Here is a 15,799-nt window from a genome sequence, read left to right on the forward strand (position 1 = left end):
TCTCAGGAGCTCTGGTGGCTCAGACGGTACAGAATCTGCCTGCAATGCGAGAGACCTGGGTTCGATTCCTGGATGGGAAAGATCCCCTGGAGAAGGGAATGGCTACTCACTCCAGTATTCGGACCTGAAGAATTCCATGGACAGAGGGGCTGATGGGTTATAGTCCATGGAGTTGCAAAGAGTCAGACACAACTGACTGACCAACACTTTTCTCAGCAGCACTCTGTGGAGGTGAATTATTACATGTTCCGTTTGCTTAAACAATATAACAGATGATTATGGAACATGTACTATGCACTAAGGGAGAAGGAAATGGCAACCCACTCCAGTATTCTTGCCTGGGAAATCCCCTGGACAGAGGAACTTGGTGGGCTACAGTCCATGGAGTCTCAAAGAGTCAGATATGACTTAGTGACTAAACAAACAAACAAAACTATGACTTAGACACTCAAACACAGAGCTCAGAAGGAATGCTAAGAGAAAAGATAGTCCCCACCTTAGGAGTTTGGTGCAGAATTAGACACATGAACAAGCTGTGGTAGCACCCTATAAATGCTCTCCAGGAAAGACACGGCAGTGGTACAAAGAAGGAAGGGCTCTGCCCCCACGATTTCTACACATCATGGCACATCAGAATTATCTGGAGCACCCTGTAAAGTTACAGATTGGGAACACCACCCCATACTTTCTGAATCAGAATCTCTGGATGAAACCCTGGGAATCTGGATTTTAAAAGTTGCCCAGGTAATTCTGATTTGCAGCCAGAAGAATCACTGGTAGATCCCTTTCCTTGACTTGCATGGTATGTTGTAGATGCTATTGTTGACTGACCAAGTAATCTCTTTTCAGATAAAAGAGGGAGGAGAAGTTCTATAGAAAAATAATAGAGAATTCATATGGGTAGGGAAGAATGCTTATGAAGCTGGTGTTTTATTCCCCATTCAAGCTCAGTCCTATGGGTAATACATCTTGCGGAAGTATTAAAGAAGACATTACTCCTAGGTATAACCATTTTGGAAAACAGTATGGTGGTTCCTCAAAAAATTAAAAGTAGAACTGCTATATAATCCAGCAATCCCACTCCTGGGTAAATAGCTGAAGGAAACAAAATCAGTATCTCATAGGAATATCTACACTGCCCATATTCACTGCAGCATTATTCACAATAGCCAAGATACTGAAACAATCTTTCAGTGGATGGAACACTCTTTCAATGGTCTTTCAATGGATGAATGGATAAAGAAAATGTGGTATACACACACACACATAATGGAATATCATTCAGCCTTAAAAAAGAAAATCTTGCCATTTGCAACAACATGGATGGATCTTGAGGGCACTGTGCTAAACAAAATAAGTCAGACAGAAAGACAAATACTACGTATTTATTTATACATTTATATACGTATATAGTAGCATTTATATATAGTATTTTTCTTACAAATCCAGTTTCACAGAAACGGAATTGAACAGTGCTTGCCAAAAGCTGGGAAGAGAAGGAAATGGGAGATGTGTACAACTTGGTGTCTATAATTAATAATAAGGTATTATGTAGTTAAAAGTTGCTAAGAGGAGCTCTTAAACATTCTCACCACATACCAAACAGTTAACTACATGAAATGATGCATGTGTTAATTATCTTGATCTTGGTAATTATTCTACAATGTAGATGTATATCAAATCATCATGTTGTATGCTTTAAATATGTACAATTATACTTGTCAATTATTTCTCAAGAAGGTTGAGGGGAAAAAACTTCAAATGTTTCTTTTCACTCTTAATATCTAAACTCCTTGAACAAAAAACAGAAGACATATTTCTCTAGTAATTTTTTGTCAGCCTTAAAACTATTGAATACATCAAAGATTGTTTTACACAGTATTTGTGTAAATATTTCTACCTGCCAGCATCCAATTCAAACCCTATTCATCAAACAATCCAACTCAATAAATATCTCTCTTAGTACCTCTTGGACCAAATAAGAAAGCAACCCTGACTCTAACCCCTGACCTTTTAAGGAGAGCAAAAACACTTTATAAATAGATAATATAAAGAAAGAGAGAAGAGGAGTAGGTAACAAATGCATGTGCACCGAGAAGAGTTTGGTCAGACCACACACAACTTCAGTTCACATGAGCCTGGAGACTGGATTCCTATCTTCCCGCACTACGGATTTACTGGCTATAAATTTAGAAAGTAACTTCTAGTTTCCTACCCAAGATCTACCCTTACCCTCTCTCTTCCCTATTTAAATGGAAACAAAAAAGTGCTCACTATGGGGAGAAACTTGAAATTTCTTTACATTTAAGTGTGTGATGTCAGCAGTATTGGTTGAGGCTTTCAATAAAGCCCTTGTTTCTCCTTCTGCTCTTTCTATTGCCTGAGAATCAGAAGTGATAGCTGGAGCTCCAGTAGCCAAACAAATTAGAGATGCCTTTAGATCTGATATCTTTGTTCCATTGAACTAAGGACAGTCTCTACTTACCTCCAGACTTTTTAATACATGGGAGAAATAACTTTCTGCGTGGCAACTGCACGTGCAAGCCTCCTTAGCCAGGTCTCTGTTCCTAGCAGGTACCACCTAATAGCAAATGTGCAACATCTATCTCCCAGGGCCTAGGTTATACACAGAGAAATCGGCAATGCGCTTCAACGTACTTACAAGTGTGCCTGACAAACTGGAATCCTAAACAACATCAAAGAACAAATGAACACTCGACTGCGGGATCTTCTACATTTCAGTCCTCTCGGGCGAAGCAGTTAGTTGTCTTGGCAAAGGTCACGCAGGTCTATGGTCACGTTTGAGACCAAACCCACAGATTTAGGTCCACCTATGCTCTGTATTTCTACTGCTGTGTGTCATCACTGAGCCAGCCCAGGAGACTTTTGGCCTCCCTAGTTAGTCAAGGATTAGAGAGGCAGTCTTGACATTTATAAATTCTGTTATATCACTGGTCATGTCAAAAAGAGATTGTTTGTTGCCAAATTTGTGGGATTTGGGAAAAGATTCGGCTGTCATGGCAGACTGGCTAGAAGGACAGGCTCCTCTTTCACTCTTACAGAAAATCTACTCCTGCCCCGAAGCTCGAGATTCCATTTCCTTTGCTTTGATAAACTACAAGTGGTTTTAAATTGAGTCATAAATTTCTCCAGGCCTTTTGGAGACCAAGCCCCTGCCTTTGATTCCCTCACCTCCTGCGGCAGTGAAACCTGCTGGAGACCTACTCACATCCTTTGTGCACATTTAGGCTGGGAGTTTGAAATTTACAGGCCAAGCCTTGCAGCACGACCTCCACTTTTTAATAGCTTGAAAAGGAACCAGAGAGACTGCAAGCAGGATTCATCAGGGCTGCAGGTCTCCAGGACAGACCCAGCTGCATCTAGAGAAGACCCTCACACCAGATGCTACAAATGAGCAATATTTTGGTGGCTCTGATAAACTTCTCGAGGTGACTATGTGGACTCCTGGTTATGGAGTCATGGTCATTTGAAGTCATCTTAAATGAGTTTTTCTTTTTAAAATAATGATTTGTAACATATATGCTTTGCCTTGATTTGTAACATATAGACTAAGCTTCAGAAACTGAGTAACTTGATGTGTAAAGCTGGTACGTTCAGGGAGAAATGGTTAGCAAAATCCCTGTCTCACCACCAAATCCTTCTATGTGCCCTTGGCAAGTCACGTGCAGAAGACCCTGGGCTGCTTTGCAGGTGCCCCCATTATCCTTGATTTTCTAGAATCAGTATATCAGGTGAGGGACAGCAGAGTGAATGGGGAGCTTCTACCTAAGCAAGGGCTACTCAAGGCCCGGAAATAGGAGCAGTAATCCCCTCTTACCCAAGTCTGCAGCCTGTACTCTAGGTGGCTTAGAACATTCCCAGCAGTAGCCAGTTGCAGTCTGTTCTCTGAGTACATCTGACTTTAAGCCAAAGAAATCTCCACCTTTGAGGTTTTGCCTGAGGTCAAAGTTATCCCCAGCAATATGTATGTGTGCATGCATAGTCACTTCAGTCATGTCCACCTCTTTGCGGCCCTATGGACTGTAGCCCTCCAGGCTCCTCTGTCCATGGCATTTTCCAGGCAAGAATACTGGAGTGGGTTGCCATGCCTTCCCCCAGGGGATCTTCCCAACTCAGGGATCTAACCTGAGTCTCCTGTGTCTCTTGCATTGCAGGCAGATTCTTCACTGCTGAGCCACTGGGTAAGCCTCAAAAATACGTATATATAAAATAACTAGTTAATCCTCACATAATTACTAGCTTTGAGATAGGTACTATAGGTACTATAACTAGCCCCATATTATGAAGAAACTGAGATATAAAATGTTAAAAGTAACTTCCCTAAACTCATTCACCTAGAGAGTGTTGTAAGGATAGATTGAGCTAATGTGTAAGGCATTTGGAACAAATCTCCCAGCTGGCACAGTGGTAAAGAATCCACCTGCCAATGCAGGAGACACAGGAGACTTGGGTTCGATCCCTGGGTCAGTAAGATCCCCTGGAGAAGGAAATGGCAAACCACTTCAGTATTCTTGCCTGGAAAATCCCATGGACAGAGAAACCTGACGGGCTACAGTCCATGGGGTCACAAAACAGCTGGACATGACTTAGCAACTGAGCATGCATACAGTTAGTACAATGTAAGTGCTGATTATGATAATGATTATTCTTCTGACATTCCAGGCACTATACCAGCACTAGAGATACAGTGATTGGTAACACACAGCCCCCATCCTTTAGCAACTCACTGTGTGGTGGGAGAAAGAAAGTCACGTGTATTGATAATTATGCTGTAGGTAAATGTTAAGGTCCGAATAAGGGAAAGTGCACACAGAGGAAGAACTGGGCTCAGTCTAGAGCTATTACAGAGTCACACTGTCCAGAAAAAAATATCGTTCAAGCCTGATATGCTATTTTAGAGATTCTTGAAGCCAAATTTATGAAGTAAAAAATATGGAGAAATTAATTTCATAATGTACTAAAATATTATCATTTCAAAGGATAACTGATATTTTTAAAATCATGACTGTAAAAATATTTTACATTCTTTTTTTGCACTAAGTCTTTGAAATCTGGTGCATGTTTTATACCCAGAACACATTTCAGTTCAGACTAGTCACTCTTTAGATGTTACGTGGGTCTAGTATCTCCTGTATCGGTCAGCAGATACAGAAGGCTTTCTGGAAAAAGTGGCATTTGAGCTAAATGAGGAGGTTGGGCCCTGTTTCTAATTACTCCTGAGAAGGATGAGAACATGATTCACTGGTGACTTTGATCCCAGGCTCTACTTCTCCAGGACAATACCCTGTGTGGTTGGCAAAATAATGACCCCTGAAGATGTCCACTTCCCAACCTCCAGAACTTGTGAATATGTTACTTTCCCTGGCAAAGGGAAATTGAGATTGCTAATCAGCTGATCTTGAAATGGAGAGAGTATGCTGGTTTATCCAGGTGGGCCTTATGTAGCTACCAAAGTCCTTACCAATGAAAGATGGAGGAGAGTCAGCATCAGAGAGATGCAGTGTGAGAAAGACTCCACCAGCCACTGCCAGCTTTGCGGACAGAAAGGGAGAGCACGAGCCAAGGAGTGAGGGCAGCCTCTAGGAAATAGAAAAAGCAAAGACACACAGTCTTCCTTAGAGCTTTTAGGAGGAACACAACTCTGTTGACACCTTAATTTTCATTCAGACCCACTTCAAACTTCTGACATTTAGAAATTCAAAAAGATAATGAACTTGCCCCCTGTTTTAAGTTGCCAGGTTTGTGGTGATTCTTGTAGCAGTCATAGGAAACAGTCTCATTTCCTTCTTCTGCCCTGGGAGCCCCAACTTGATCCTCACTCCTGGAATGCACTCCCCAGATGTGGGTTAGGTCACTGAGAACAAGACCCAGCTGTTTCCCAGCTGTGGTTTCCCAGCTGTTGCACCATCACCCCCTTCACTAACTTCACTTCACTCATGCCCAGAGGTCCATGTCCACAATCGGCCATCATGGGACACTCTGGCTTCCTGAACAGTCTCTGTTAAGTGAGATGATGTAGGTGAAAGTCCTTCCTTTTCACAAAAAATGATTGTCCTCTGGTACTGTTGTTCATAATGTTAATTAAAAGTAAAAGGTAGTAATAATAGGGGGGACTGGGGGAGTGAGGGAGTATATGGGAACTCTGTACTATCTGCTCATTTTTCTATAAACTAAAATATGTTCTAAAAATGTGGTACATACACACAATGGAGTATTACTCAGCCATTAAAAAGAATACATTTGAATCAGTTCTAATGAGGTGGATGAAACTGGAGCCTATTATACAGAGTGAAGTAAGCCAGAAAGAAAAACACCAATACAGTATACTAACTCATATATATGGAATTTAGAAAGATGGTAACAATAACCCTGTGTACGAGACAGCAAAAGAGACACTGATGTATAGAACAGTCTTTTGGACTCTGTGGGAGACAGAGAGGGTGGGATGATTTGGAAGAATGGCATTGAAATATGTATAATATCATATATGAAATGAGTCGCCAGTCCAGGTTCGATGCACGATACTGGATGCTTGGGGCTGGTGCACTGGGATGACCCAGAGCGATGGTATGGGGAGGGAGGAGGGAGGAGGGTTCAGGATGGGGAACACATGTATACCTGTGGCAGATTCATTTTGATATATGGCAAAACCAATACAATATTGTAAAGTTAAATTAAATAAAATTAAAATAAATAAATAAATTAAAATAGAATCTAGTAAATAAAAAAAAGTAAATTACAAATTTTAAAAATTAGAGGAAAAATGGCTAACAACCTAATACCTATGAATGTGCAGAAGGCCTTGTTAGCAAGAGAAACTGGACTAGAAGAGTAACAAGGATGCTTTTCAAAGCACAAAAGGAAGACTGTACTATGTAGCTATATAAGGAACCAGGAGAAGATGGCTCAGTTCCACGAGTCCACAGGCAAACAGGCCTCACTGAACTTTTGTTCTTCAGGGATGCAGGACCTTTGGTGTTCTAGGCCTTTACCCCAGGAATATCATAAAAGGAAAATGGATCTGGTGGTTTAATCCACCCCACCCAGTCTCATCCCACTGGGAACCATTTGGGCATGTTCTTAACCTTCCTTCATGTTGAGAGAAGGCATCACCACCTCGTAGAGTACAGACCATCTCTCTCCTCCAGAGGTGTCTGCAAGTTCCCCTGGATGAATTTCACAAGGGTGAAATTTCACCAATGCCTGAAATTCAGAAGGGTGGCCTGTGACAGGAGAGCACAGGCTCATCCTGCCAGGCACTGAGGCTGCCTTTCTTAGCAAGACTCCTGGCAAAAGTGAAAAGAGAGGCTGGATTCTGTTCTCATGTAAACAGTTACTCTCCTTACAGGCTCCACGGGAGAAGGCTTAGAGAAGACACTGACCAGTGTCAAGATACCACACACCTCAGTTAATGTCCCTAATTTGTTTCCAAGAGTTTAGGATGAAAGACAAGCCTCATATCAGCAGGTTTCACCTCCTGTGTCTAAACAGCCAGGAAAAGACAACTTTGTTTCCCCCCCCTATTTTTAAAGAACAGTGCATTATAAGAGTGCTTAAGGTGTGAGAGAGCAATGAATTCAAGGCCTGTTGGGGGAAAGAGCAGAAAGAAAGGGTGCCCGGCGAGCAGCAGCGTTCTCTATACTGAAAGCCCGCCATGCAAAGGGACAGGGAGATTTATTGCTCACCGCGGGTTAGACAGCAGATGCTTGCTACTCCAGAGATTTGGCACTCTGGGATTTATGGACTTAATATAGTTTATGCTCTTGTGGCCTCATTGGTTGGGAAAGTACAAGATTTCCCTGTTAATAAAACTTTAAGCGAGGATAATAAACCACTTCCCTCAGGGTTTGAGAATCTCCCAGCACAGGTCCCCCCAAACCGTCTGCCTGGATAAGACAGCTCGAGTCGATTCTTACCGCCGCCCCACCCCCGCCCTATCCTCCCTCTGTGATGCAGCCAATGTCTCCCAGAAAGGAAACTCAGAGACTGAAATTGGGTGAGGATGAGCAACTTCACGTCCAACCAGTGGGGACTCAGGGCTCCTTGAAAATGCAAAAAGGAAACATGTAGCTTGTTGTGGGCATCTACTCTGATGTGTTATCTCGCTGCCAAAGCAAAGAACAAACATTTGTTTCAGCATATGGACACTGCCTCACACAGAATTTGGCAAATCATTGGTTATTTGAAATCAGTGTTTTCCTTTCCTTGATCACATCCTAAAGTACTTATTACCTGGAAAGAAAATGATGCCATTCAGCTGGAAGCTTAAGGTGCCCAGGGATGGATTTAATTTAATATCATCACCGAAGTACATCCTTTAAGCACATAGTTATTAGAAAAGGAAGGAGAATATGTCTGTGAGTTGGAAGCTGGGAGCATTCCTAAGAAAATATAAGTTTTGTTACCTTCGTGGTATTTCAGGGCAGAGGCTGGCAGGCCTGGGAGATGGTCCCTGAGGACCCATGGACGCGTGGTTCCCAAACTGGCCCCAGCCATCAGAAGACGCCCAAATACAAAGCACAGTCAAGGATAAAACAAAGGGAAGCGCCCAGGGGAGGAGGCTGGGACTCTGCTATCTTTAAACTGCCAATTAGAATGTCTAAAATTACGTGGCTGAAACTACCGCATCCGCTCCAAGATAATCATACTCTTCTGAGCTGAAATGTTAAATCTTCTGTTTTCTAAGCCCCTGATCAGAATATTTTAAAAGATCATTTCTGGCTGCATTAGGCCCCAAACCAAGTTGTGGTTCAGCATGCTTTCTCCTAGGAATGACTTTTCTTGATTAGAGTTCTCAAAACCTGCCTTTTGAATATTTTGTTTGCTTCTAGGGGGGAAATAAAGAAAAAAGAGAGATTGAAAAACAAAAGAGACAGAAAGAAAATATCAGGAAAAAACGTGTATGAAGATTTAAAAAAATGTGACAGGATTCTGTCTCTACGACCCACCAAATTAACATGATTAATGCGGGCCTGCTTACTACTTACCCTTGGCCTCCTGTGAGTCCTCCTTTTCCTCCAGGTCTTGCTATTCAAGCAGGAAGAATGTGACGTTTTGCTTAGGGCAAATGAATCCAGTTTCCTCCACCGACATCAAACCCAGGGAGTTCAATTCAAATAAAATGAGATACAGATTAAAATGAGAGTAAAATACTCAACAAGCCCATTTAAAAGACCTGATACAGAGTCTAATCTACATGAAGGCTGCATGAACCAAAAAAGCATGTTGAGTCCCCACTAATTCCTGTACCAACCACATTGCAAACTACTCATTTGGCTATCTATGCAACATGTAGCTAGAATGTAGCCTCTCAAAGCTACCTAAGATAGGAGGACAGCTCTGAAAGACAATAAGGACTGAAACCCAAAAATGCAATAAAAAACCTATCTGTATATGGTATATGTATATATGCAGTGTTTAAATGAAATTAATTCTATTTAATGGATTATTAAGTTTTACTCCATGCCTCTCTATGGTTTGGTGGTGGGGGCTGTAGTATAGTTGATTTATGACGTTAGTTTCTAATGTACAGCAAGGTGGTTCAGTCATATATATACACATATGTAAATTCTTTTTGTATTCTTTTTCATTACAGGTTATTATAAGATATTTAATATAGTTCCCTGTGCTATACAGCAGCACCTTGTCGTTTATCTATTTAATATATAGTAGTTGTACCTGTTAATCCCGAAACTTCTCATTTATTCCCCTCCCTGCCCCTTTCCTCTTTGGTAACCATGTTTGTTCTCTATGTCCATGAGTCTGTTTCCATTTTGTAAATAAGTTTGTTTTGTATCATATTTTAGATTTCACATATAGGCGATACTATATAGTATTGTCTTTCTCCAACTTACATCACTTAGTATATTCTCTAGGCCCATCCATGTTGCTGCAAATGGCATTATTTCATTCTTTTCTCTGGTTGAGTAGTATTCTACTGTGTACACGTACCTTGTGGCTCAGCTGGTAAAGAATCTGCTTGCAATGTGGGAGACCTGGGTTCGATTGCGGGTTTGGGAAGATCCCCTGGAGAAGGGAAAGGCTACCCCTCCAGTATTCTGGCCTGGAGAATTCCATGGACTGTATAGGCCATGGGGTCGCAAAGAGTCGGACACAACTGAATGACATCTTTCACCACATCTTTATCCATTCATCTGTTGATGGACATTTAGGTTCTTTCCATATCTGGGCTATTATAAAGAATTAACCATGAACACAGGGGTGCATGTATCTTTTCAGATTACAGTTTTCTCTGAATATATGTCCAGGAGTGGAATTGCAGGATCATATGAAAACTCTATTTTTAGTTTTTTAAGGAGCCTCCATACTATTTTCCACAGTGGCTTCATCAATTTACATTCCCACCAACAGTGCAGGAGGGTTCCGTTTCTTCCACACCTTCTTCAGCATTTACTGTTTGTGGACTTTTTTTTTTTTTAAACTTTACATAATTGTATTAGTTTTGCCAAATATCAAAATGAATCCGCCACAGGTATACATGTGTTCCCCATCCTGAACCCTGATGTATGCCTCTGTATGTTTCAAGGAAAGCATATTCCACGTGGTCCTTTGGAAGTAGAATCCTGCTTCCCATGACTGTGCATTTGTTCTTTCAATTCTGTCAGTCAGGAGGACAGTGTTAATTTTTCTCAGAAAAGAATATGAAAGATTCTTGAGGGGAAACAGAGAGAGTGTTTTCCAGATAAAGTTCCATGCCTTGGGAGAGGGCACGTGCATCCACCACGTGTACATGTGTTCCAAGTGATGGTTGGTGAGAAGGCTGACTGTCCCCTAGCAGCTCCTGTTTCTTTGCTGCTTTGCCCTAGGAAGCTCCTTCCCAAGTGGTGACCAAAAGAAGCTGGAAATGATATAAAGGAAGGATAATTGCCCCTTTAGCATCTCTGTCTGGATCAGCCTTCAATGTATTTTCCAGTTACTATACTTCCCAGCACCATGTTCTATCCCCTATAACCTCACATTTAACAAAAGGCTGCTTATACTATACAAAAAAGGCATATGGTGGTGAACACAAACTGCTTTTTAAATGTCTGCTTAGGCTTTTAAGCATTCAAAAATATATTTGTGTACACAGTGCAACCAGCACCATGGCACACATCTTGCAGCTGAAGCCACTTTAAAACGAGGTCCTACTGGCCTTTCAGTAACTGCAAGCACTTAGATGAGCACAAGATGACATAGAGAGCCCTGTCCCAGGTTACAGGGCAGCATCACAAGAGATCTTTAAAGATACAAATAGCAGTGATTCTATTTTATTGTGGTGAAATTGAGTTACACAATAATTAAATAATTGTTCCAAAATTAAACTGAAAAAAAGAAATCAGGAATGGAGTTCAAGTGGCATCTTGGTTTCCCAGCCCTGAGCATCTAGCCTTCTTCTCATTTAATATACACTACAGTATATCTTCTTTCTGCTACAATAAATAATATAAGCTCTCTTCTCTTCTGAAAAGAGTTCATTCTGGGGACCAGACAGGGTGCCTATTTCTTTTTAATACTGCCCCTTAGTCCTGTGAGCTCTGATTAAATGATTTCGCATGCTGAGTTCAATAATTGGAGTTGCCTAGTTCCCAACCATTTGTTTGCCAGCCATAATGAGTGTCACTGTTTTAAAGGAATGACTGACTGATACACTGGAGGAGCAAGACAGGGGCTGTGAGGACTAGCAAACAAGGAATCCTATTCAGAAGAAGCAAGGCACTAAAGGTCACCACTGCCCAGCTCCCCAGGAACACCCTCTTCCCCCCAGCCACCTCACACCTACTTGCTTATAAATCGTAAATCCACATTCAGAGCTCAACACTTTAACCTTGCAAACTGCATCAAAAATTCAAATACTGGTGATACCAAGGCCTGATTTCCAGTCCTTGTTCTGTTTTTGTTATTTACCAGCATCCTCAGGTCAGCTGCTTTATCTTTCTGAGTTTGTAGTTTCCTTATCTGTCAAAAAAAGATACCTATCAGGGCCTCAGTGACATTCTGTGGTCCCTACAAGGCAAGTTGGTTAGAGATACTCTGGTGAAAGCCCACCACGGTTACCCAGAAGAGAAGCCATGAGCCACAGAATGTTATTTTATATATTTAGAAGGAAGTCTACTTCCAGAAAAAAAACTCTATGTCTGCACTTACAAACTTAAAATTTAACAGTAGCAATAACACATGAAACTAGGAAAAGGAAACCAGTAAAAAGTGTACACACATCGCCCATAGTTTTATAAAATGTATAAAAAGGGGTCTTGATGTTTGAGAATTCATGAAAACATCCGCAAAGCATCTACTACGTTCTCCACACTGCAGTGCACGCTTGAAAGAGAACAAGACACAACCCTTAAGGTACTTCAAGTTTGCCAGGACATGCGGAGGGCTGGGAACCCGGAGGGGGCATGTGAATTCTGCCTGCAGGCATGTGGCTCAAGGAGACTGGGAAGTGAAGCAAAGGCTGAGTCTCAAAAGCGAGCAGGAGTTAGCCAGTGAGAAAGGAAATTAAGAATTCCAAACTGGGGAAATCCAATGGGCCAAGGAGCACAGCCTGGAAAGAGCAATTGTCAATGATTTGGAGTGGCTGGAACACGAGTTATTGGAGGTGGGAAAAGGCAAGGGAGGAAACTGACAGGGAAAGCAAAGAGGGGTCCAGAGAAGCCAAGACAGCTAGGCCCCAGAGGCCGGGATGCACGGCTCTGGAGCACCTGCAGCGGGTGTTGAGCTGAGGGAGGGCTCAGTCCATCCTATTTACAATGAAAGAGCAGAAATGCAGGACTTGGGTGAGTATGTACATGGTGAAAGAGGAACATGAAATAGGGATTGTTGGTAGGAGAAAGTGGTGGTAACCATAATTAATATTAAAGAAGAGCTTCTGTCCATACGTTATGAGGAGACAGCCTAAGGTAAGGGTGTGCAAACTATAGCCTGTGGGCTAAATCCTGGCCCTTACCTAATTTTTGTTCAGCCTCAAGCTAACAATAATCTTTACCTTTTTAAAATGATTGAATAAAGTCAAAAGAAGAATAATATTTAGTGGCCATGAAAATTACATGAACTTTAAAATTTTGTTCATAAATAAAGTTTTATTGTTGCACAGTCATACCCATTTGTTTGCTAATGTCTATGGCTGTTTATTTAACTTCTATGCAGAGTACATCATGAGAAACGCGGGGCTGGAAGAAGAACAAGCTGGAATGAAGATTGCCGGGAGAAATATCAACAACCTCAGATATGCAGATGACACCACCCTTATGGCAGAAAGTGAAGAGGAACTAAAAAGCCTCTTGATGAAAGTGAAAGAGGAGAGTGAAAAAGTTGGCTTAAAACTCAATATTCAGAAAACGAAGATCATGGCATCTGGTCCCATCCCTTCATGGGAAATAGATGGGGAAACAGTGGAAACAGTGGCAGACTTTATTTTTTTGGGCTCCAAAATCACTGCAGATGGTGACTGCAGCCATGAAATTAAAAGACACTTACTCTTTGGACGGAAAGTTATGGCCAACCTAGATAGCACATTCAAAAGCAGAGACATTACTTTGCCAACAAAGGTCCGTCTAGTCAAGGCTATGGTTTTTCCAGTGGTCATGTATGGATGTGAGAGTTGGACTGTGAAGAAAGCTGAGCGCTGAAGAATTGATGCTTTTAAACTGTGGTGTTGGAGAAGACTCTTGAGAGTCCCTTGGACTGCAAGGAGATCCAATCAGTCCATTCTAGAGATCAGTCCTGGGTGTTCTTTGGAAGGACTGATGCTAAAGCTGAAACTCCAATACCTTGGCCACCTCATGTGAAGAGTTGACTCATTGGAAAAGACCCTGATGCTGGGAGGGATTGGGGGCAGGAGGAGAAGGGGACAACAGAGGATAAGATGGCTGGATGGCATCACCAACTCGATGGACATGAGTTTGGGTAAATTCCAAGAGTTGGTGATGGACAGGGAGGCCTGGTGTGCTGCAATTCATGGGGTAGCAAAGAGTCGGACACGACTGAGCGACTGAACTGAACTGAACTGAACTGATGGCTGCTTTAGCATCACAGTGAAGGAGTTGAATAGCTGGAACAGACCACATGGCTTCCAAAACCCAAACTATTTACCATCTGGCCTTTTATAGAAAAAACTTGCAGACCCCCTGGCCTAAGGCTTGAAGATGAGGGGAGGATACAGTATCCTTGAGGGTAGGCATGGTATTTTCTCCTCTCTGTACACCTTGCTCATGCCTGGCTCGTAAGAAATGCTCCAAGACTATTCAGTAGGGGAACAAATGAGGACTAGGTGGAAACAGTCATAATAAACTGGAATGAAGACAGGGTTGCCCCAGAGGTTGGCAAAGTAGGAGTTTATCTTAGTGGAGTGATCAGATCTGGGAGGATCCGGTGGCCTCTCCTCCAATATATTCCACCACCTTTAGCAGGGCAGGAGAAAAGGGGAAAAGATGTGAGTGACGCAAAATGACTCATTTTTTTCATTCTCTTATTTAAAAATGAGGCTCCTACAATGAGTTAGAACTGGACAGGTCCCCAGGACACATCTGGAGTACAATCCTGGTCTTCTAACTAGTGTTCCTATTTCTTTTTCCTCCCTGCCAATTTCTTTTCTATGCAGATACTAGGGTAATTTTTCTGAAACATAGAAGAGAGTATTCCATGCCCCCAAGTTTCAGCCTCTCCTAGATAAAAAGTCCAAACCCTTGGCCATGCATCACACCTCTGTGTGGTCTGGTTTTTGTTTAACCGTCATTCCCTAAGACCTCCTTTCAGTGCCACCTCTATGGACACTTAACAACCTTCAGTTTTCCAAATGGGCCAGGCTATTTCATGCCTCCAAACCTTTGTTCTTGCTGGTCCCTCTGCCTGCCATGTGAACCACGCCCCTCCCTGCAACATCTACTCATTCAATACAGTTCAGTTCCAGGGTCACTAGGTACACAGCTAGCAGATATAAGGACAGTACATGGCAGTGGTACCTAGAGAGGCAGTGGACGATAGTGGCAGAGAGGTGGGAAGCCTGGCTATGGAAAAGACTGAGACCCAGGATCCTGTTTATTATGGGTGAGCACGTGGACTAACTAGAACTCTCAAACAGTGCTGTTGTGTAGTCGGTACCTCGTGTTCAACTCTTTTGCAACCCCATGGATTGTAGCCCACCAGACTCCTGTGTCTATGGAAATTTTCAGGCAAGAATACTGGAGTGGGTTGCCTTTTCCTTCTCCAGGGGTCTTCCTGACTCAGGGGTCACACCCACATCTCCTGCATTGCCAGGCAGATTCTTTACCACTGAGCCACCTGAGAAGCCCTCAAACAGTGCTGGTGAGAGTCTAAAAATGTGCAGCTTTCATCAAATCAGAGTCATTTTGCCCCAAGAACAGCAAGCCAAAACTCTTGAGACCTTAAGGTCTGCAGTAAAGATATATTCACAAGGCAGTGAAGAAAGTTAGGCATGGAGGGAGGGGAAAGAATCTCAAATCGAGAATCCAGATGTGTCTCCCCAAGGCAGGGGTATTGGGGTATTTATGGGTTAAGGAACAAAGCAGTAGGGTGGTCTGAGGTGTGGAGGGCACGGGCAGTGTGGGGAAAGGCGATTGGAAAATAATGCAGGAATGACAATCTTCATTCTACACAGGTGGAACTAAGCTACAGCCCTCTGCCCTCAAACGTTGCGGGTGCTTAGCATGATTGGGTGGAATTTTCAGCCCTCTGACATCAAAAGGTCACAGAGAGGTCACTCACGCATGCCCAGGGTCAGTGGTCCTATCCAGTTTTAACCAACTCAGCTCCAACT

At 42.4% G+C, this 15,799-nt stretch overlaps 1 long non-coding RNA gene across 1 annotated transcript in view; it reads right to left on the reverse strand.

Annotated features, from left to right (window-relative positions):
- Positions 1-12,058, reverse strand: part of LOC147364300 (uncharacterized) — an 87,299-nt gene extending 75,241 nt beyond the window's left edge. Inside the window, exon 1 of the long non-coding RNA XR_015134343.1 lies at positions 9,009-12,058. This is a non-coding gene — a long non-coding RNA (uncharacterized LOC147364300). The remainder of the gene's footprint in view (positions 1-9,008) is intronic.
- Positions 12,059-15,799: the final 3,741 nt, after the last annotated feature.

The sequence above is a fragment of the Bos grunniens genome, chromosome 10, assembly GCF_055505025.1.
Source record: "Bos grunniens cultivar Pamir isolate PY7600 chromosome 10, Bosgru_T2T1.0, whole genome shotgun sequence".
Taxonomy (NCBI): Eukaryota; Metazoa; Chordata; class Mammalia; order Artiodactyla; family Bovidae; genus Bos; species Bos grunniens.